The sequence below is a fragment of the Solanum dulcamara genome, chromosome 6 (assembly GCF_947179165.1).
Source record: "Solanum dulcamara chromosome 6, daSolDulc1.2, whole genome shotgun sequence".
NCBI lineage: Eukaryota > Viridiplantae > Streptophyta > Magnoliopsida > Solanales > Solanaceae > Solanum > Solanum dulcamara.
This window is the reverse complement of record NC_077242.1, coordinates 68,449,396-68,456,590: the sequence shown is the minus strand read 5'-3', so window position 1 is coordinate 68,456,590 and position 7,195 is coordinate 68,449,396.

The window sequence follows — 7,195 nt, the reverse complement described above, 5'->3', positions numbered from 1 at the left end:
CATGCTATTATCTCACACAAGGGTCGTCTTAAGGGACCTACAAACAATCAACTTTGTATCGGAACGTGACACCTGATCCCAAAATATCACAATCACAAGAACATACAATGTTTACAATATTATACCACCAAGAACATGTTCATCAATATAACAGGCCAACAAGTGATCATTTCACACATAGTCTAGTATATTTCCCTATTCATATACACACATGCATATCATGAAGCAATTTAACAAGTATATAAAATACATACAGGAAAATAGACCATCACCTACCTCAAATTCAAGATTTCAGAACCTCACAATGCAATAGCCTTCCCTTTTCGGGTTCATTCTTCTCGTTCGTGGTCTAGAAAATATTAAATACAAATCAAGGATCAATATAATGGCCTAACTATCAAGAAATATAACACAATTTCATTCTCTAGGCCAAACTCATGATCCTAACATTACCCTATGGCTATTTACCACCTTATATTTTCAGTCCAAACCCTTCTCCAATTATTATCACCCGTACTTCTAGTTCCTAAGAATCAAAGTATGAATCTAGAGATTAAAAACCTTACCTTAAGCGTGGAAATTCGTGAAAAATCACTAGAAATCACCCTAGGTCGCCTCTTGGGGTTTTAAAAATTGAATTTGTAGAAAAAGACCATTTTTGATCTTTTTTACGACTTAAGTTGCGATTGTCCCGCTCCGGTGGGACAAATCCCGTTTTGGAAAAATAATCCTGCCCTGGCGGGATAGTTGGAAACAAAGAGCTCGGATTTTGTGCTCCAATCTCCTCTTTCACAAAACACCCCCTTCAAGGACATATTAAAATATGCTCCCCACGCAAATTTCGATTCTAAGAGTTTTACTCACCCGAATACGATTCCACAAAGTCGTAAATACTTCATATTGCCGTGGCTATTAGCCTGTCTAATCAATTTATAAATTTTACCTCACATCGTTCACGTGATCACTCTAGACTTCACTTGATTCAGAATTCATCCAAATCTGGCCTAGGCTCAATTTTTTCGAAGTTACTACCCGAAGTTTTCTAGCCCGAAATCATTCCCCATTGGCCTATTTCTAATGACGGGAGCAGGTCGTTACAGTTGTGGAAGTCAAAATTGGGTGTCAAAACTACCACGCGACTTATCCTTTTTCAGTTGTCGGACATTAGTCAACTATTACATGCGACTTACCTTTAGTCATTGGCACTGCTGCCTCTTCCCACCTCAACCCCATTACCCATTACCCCAGCCCACCCCTACCCCAAACATTTTTTTATAAATTAGTTTTTACATTTTTTATAACTTAGTATAATTATGTTTTAGTTTATATGAGGTTTATGATCAAAATTTAAGAGTAGCAACCTTTAAGCAAAGAGTACTTTACTTTTTTTTACATATAACTAGACTTGCTAGACGTGAATTCAAATTGGTTGCTACTCTTAGACTAATTTTTTTAAAAAAACATAAATTAGACTAATTTGAATTCACGTCTAGCAAATCTAGTTATATAAAAATAAAAAGTAAAGTACTCCTTGATTAAAGGTTGCTACTTTTAAATTTTGATCATAAACCTCATACAAACTAAATTATAATTACACTAATTTATAAAAAATATAAAAACTAATTTATAAAAAAAAGGTTTGGGTTGGGGTGGGCAATGGGGTGGGGGTAGGGAATGGGGTGTGTGTGGGAGGGGGGCATGGAAAGAGGCAGCAGGGCCCATGACAAAAGGTAAGTCACATGGCAGCTTGCGACTTCCCCTTAACAGTTGACTAACATCCGTCAACTGAAAAAGGGCAAGTCGCATTGTAGCATGTGTTTTTGCCCTTTTTGTTTCATCTTCAAATCGATCACCTTTTTGGAATTTTTGCAAATTTTTTTACCCCTTTGACTCCGAACTCTAAAAATTAACCTGCAAAGTGAAGTTGTTGAAATATTTGGTAGAAATTGAAATAGAAAGACGATTTTAAATTTAATTCAGTAAAAAACTTGTGGTAGTAATTTTACTTTTATGTAAGGGTATTTTCATCTTTCAATTTTTAATAATATTTTTGTATTATTATATCACAAAATTCACCCAATTGTTATCTTTTATTTAATCTATTTTTTTGAACGTGATAATTTATTTTAATATCATTACAAACAGACAAATTCTCTTGAGTACAAACACTGATAATCTTACCAAAGGTAAGAGTTTCATAAGGAATTCCCTAGATTTAAACTTGCGATGTTTTTTATAAAACTTTTCAACTGAATGAGAAATCTTCTTTTTTCTAGATTTAATAGGAATATCAATAGCAAATTGGTCACAAAATTCACCCAATTATTGTCTTTCATTTAATCTATTTTTCTGAATGTGATAATTCATTTTAATATCATTACAAACAGTCAAACCCTCTTGAGTACAAACACTGATAATCTTACCATAGGTAAGAGTTTCATAAGGAATCTTAGTATTAGTACCACGAAGACTTTTTCTAACACTTTCAGAAAAAATAGAAGGCAATCCATCAATAAATTTGGACTTCCAATGCTCATGGCTACAATCATGCAATTCCATAACTCTACTTAAGAAAATATCTTTATACCATCTAAAATCAGATAATTGTCTACAGCGTAAATACTGTAAAGTAGTCCTAATAGTCTCAGCTTCATCAGTCCATCGACCACAAAAATGTTCTACCATAGTGGTAACTAAAGTATAAACAGCATTGGGTTTAGCCTCTTCAGAAGTACTAGTTTCATCAGCAATTTGATGAGCTAATTGACCTGCTATGTGATGAATACTAGTAGTGTTCATAATCGTTAAACGATGTTCATCTTTTAAAAAATTATTCCACCAGCCTTTTAATTGACCAGTAAAACCAGTAACAATCATAGAAGCAATAGTCTTATCAGAATTGTTATTAACCTTACAAATAGTACTATACATTAACATTCTATGTACAGCAGTAAAAATCTGTTTATCATTAAACCCATCAATATTCCACTCATAAATCTATCGACTTTTATAACTATTACTAAAAGTATGATCACGTTCTTCATTTAAAATATCAATAGGAGTAGGCCTATTATAATAATACATACTTTGAATAGTTTTATCAGCCCATTTGGTATTTATCCAATTCACAGAAAAATCTTGTCTAGATTGAGAGCTAATAACATCTTTTTCTTTTAAAATCGGTTGTGGTTGTAAATCCAAGTTAGTAACTTGAGAAGAAGATAAATCAATATTTTTTAATTTATTTCGCAAAAGTTGTTCAATGTCACCAAAAGATTCAGTTTTGAAATCTTTAATTTCAGGAGGTATTTGTAAAGTATTTTTAACCACTTTCTGATCCACTTTATCTTTTCCTTTATTTTTTGTAAAAGAATCAATTTTTTCATTCAAAACCTTTGTTTGTTTTAAATAATTATCTAAATTCTTATGTAAAGACATAATATGTTCACCCAAAACACTCAAATAATAATTAGCATAATTTTGATATTTTAGATTAATATTCACATGCTCACAATTTACCATAGCACTTTTATTATCAAATAATCTTGCAAATGCAGTAAAATTAATAATTTTACCATATTTATGAATATCAAAAGATTGCATATGAGGTAAAGAAGAAATAACTATATCACCAGAAGAAGACAATCTATATTCATGTTCAATAACAGATAAATATTGACCTACATATTTAATCATAAACCATTGGACAAATGATAAAATAACATTTTCTCTTGAAAGATCATCATAAAAATTATCTTGAAAATATTTTTGTTCTTCTCTTGTAAATGATGAAAAAAACCATTTTCTAAAATCTTCCCACTTTTGACATTTAAACTCAGCAGATATTTGTGTTCTTGCCGGTGAATCCGAACTAAAATCAATAGGTGTACTATCCATCTAAACCATTTGAAAAATTCATTTCAGAATCTGTAGGATCACCTAAATTATTATCCCTTCCCCTAGCAATATTATTATTAACTATAACACGGTTTCTCTAATTTGAGAAGTGGATGCCCTAGATGGCATATCTACTAAATAATTAGTAGGTGAAATATAAGAAGAAACAGATCTGGTTAATTTAGAAGAAGAATTAGTAATTCTAGAAATATTATGATTTTTAAAACGAAGTCTAACTGTACCATCAGAAATTTGGGAAATTTCAGAAATCTCTTCACAAGTAATATTCTGAGGGACAGCAGCCTCCTCAATAATCCATTCTTCAGGAAAATTAATTTTTTCCCATTTAATTAATATACGTGTGATAATCTTGGATTTAGAAAAATTATTTTCAAACAAAACAATTTCATTATTATTGTCAGCAATTTGACATCTAGGAGATAAAGTACACAAAGGTCTATAAATAATTCTAGTACAAATACAAATCACTTGTGTACCAGGTAAATAATTATAACCATTAATTTTTACATTTAAAATTAAAGACTGTAAAACATTCACATCAGATAATGCAACATTCAAATTTGGATAAGCATTAAAATAGACAGCACCATAAGCCAAACTTGACTGTATTGTACCAATTAAAGAATTTTGCCAATTTAAATTTCTACCATCTCTTAAAGCAGCAATAAAACTTTCAGGTAATCCGTTTAAACTCAAAGGCTTAAAAGCAACTTGTACTAATTCAATATGCAAATAATTAAAATTTTTATGCTTATAATAATCAATGTCATCTTGAGTAAATAAATGGAAAATATCACTCTCCTTTTCCATAGTAAAACTTAATTCAGTAGTCTTTACAGTAGTATTACCAGCATATCTCTCAAAAGTACCAAGTTTGTAAATAGTCTGAATATCTATTTTAGGAATCGTCCAAGTATTTAATAAATCTTGACTAACAGGTAAATCAATCTGTTCTTTTAACATATTTTTAATAAATTTTGGTTTTTTAAACCAATCCATAATGATGAGATTTAAGTGTTAAGTAACAACTTTTTATAAATTATTAGAATAAAAAAGGAAAACGAAAGAATTTTGATAAAAATGGTAAAAAAAAGATTATAAACGTGGTATTAAATGTCATAAATGTGATCGTTTTGGTCATTATGCTAATGAGTGTAAGACTCAGGAAAAGATTAAGTAATTAGATTTAGATGATAAATTGAAAGATTCTTTGTGTAAAATACTTTTAATTTCTGAGCATGAATACTCTTCTTCTGATAATGAAATTAGTTCTAATTCTTCTAGTTCTGTGGAAAATCATCTACAGGTTTTATATAATGAAGATTTATATTTTGATTCTAATAGATCTTTTTCTGGTGATGAATGTGTACCCTGTTAAAAAAGTTTACCTTGTGAAAAAGATGACAATCTTTACAATTTGTTGTCTAATTTTCAAGAATTGGATGTTAATGTTATCGATGATGATAAAATATTTGAGATTTTAAAAACTGTTTAAAATAAAGATTTAACAAATAAGATTTTTGATATTGTTTTTGATGAAGGTTCTAGTAGTAATAAGGTAGAAAAATCTACTAATATTATTACGCAACCTGATTATTATTCTATGTCTAATTTAAAACAAATTTTAAATCAAAGAAATTTTGTTCAAAAAGAAATTACTACTTCTGATTTACAACAAGAGATTATTATTTTAAAAGAAGAGATTGTTCAATTAAAAAAGCAGAACAAAAATCATGAAAATCGAATTTTGAGTTTGGAAGATAATAGAACTTTTGATTTACTGTTATAGGCTAATAAACCTGAAAAAAATGTTTTACCAGAAACTAATTTGCAAAATCAAAATGATGATTTAGAACAAAATGAAGATTTTTTGAAAATTATTCGATTTGAGGATGACACTGAATTTTTACAAAAACTTAGTATTATTACTTCCCAAAAATTTTATATCAATATTACTCTCCAGATAGATTATAATTTCCAAAAAGAATTTATTGCCTTATTTGATAGTGGTGCAGATGTTAATTGTGTGCAAGAAGGGATTATACCTTCTAAATATTTTCATAAAACTACTCATTGTTTGAGATCTGCTAATGGGAGTAGAATAAAATTAAGATATAAATTACTTGAAGCATTTTTGTGTAATAAGGGTATTTGTTTACCTCAAAGTTTTATGAATGTAGAAGATATTTCTTGCCCTATTATTTTAGGAGTGTCTTTTATGAATGTTATTTTTCTTTTGAAATGGTGGGACAGTAATAAATTAATTGGTACGTATAAAGGTAAAGATTTTCAATTAGATTTTATTACAAAACCATTTATTAAGTCTATTAATCAGATTGTTGATAAATTAGTTTTAAAAAATCAACAAATAGATTTTATTAAACAAGAAATTTCTTTGATGGAAATAGATGTGGTTTTAAAAAATCCTAAGTTACAGAGAAAAATAGATTTATTACAAAATCAGTTAATTTTTAATATTTGTGGTGATCATCTTAGTATATTTTGGAATAGGAAAAAACATGTTGTTACTTTACCATATGAATTTTTTTTTGATGAATTGAATATTCCGACCAAGGCTAGACCTTGTCAAATGAATTCTGATTATTTAAAATTATGCAAAAATGAGATTGATAATTTATTAAAAAAGAATTTGATTAGACATTCTAGTTCTGCATGATCTTGTACTGCTTTTTATGTTAATAAGCATGCTGAACAGGAAAGAAGGGTTCCCAGATTAGTTATTAATTACAAGCCTCTTAATAAAGTTTTAAAATGGATTAGATATCCTATTCCCAATAAAAAAGATTTATTAGATAGATTGCATGATGCTATTATTTTCTCTAAATTTGATTTAAAGTCTGGTTATTGGCAAATTCAAATTTCTGAATGTGATAAATATAAGACTGCTTTTAATGTGCCTATGGGACAGTTTGAATGGAATGTTGTGCCATTTGGTTTGAAAAATGCTCCTTCTGAATTCCAAAAAATTATGAATAATATTTTTATTCTATATACTAATTTTATTATTGTTTATATTGATGATATTCTTGTATTCTCTAAAGATATTGAAACACATTTTAAACATCTTGAATTATTCCAAAAGATTGTTATTCAAAACGGGTTGGTTATTTCTAAACCAAAAATGTTTATCTTTCAAACAAATGTTAGATTTTTAGGTCATAATATTGAAAAAGAAAAGATTAGTCCTATAAATAGGAGTATTGAATTTGCTTCTAAATTTCCTGATGTGTTAACTGACAAAAGCCGGTTGCAAAGA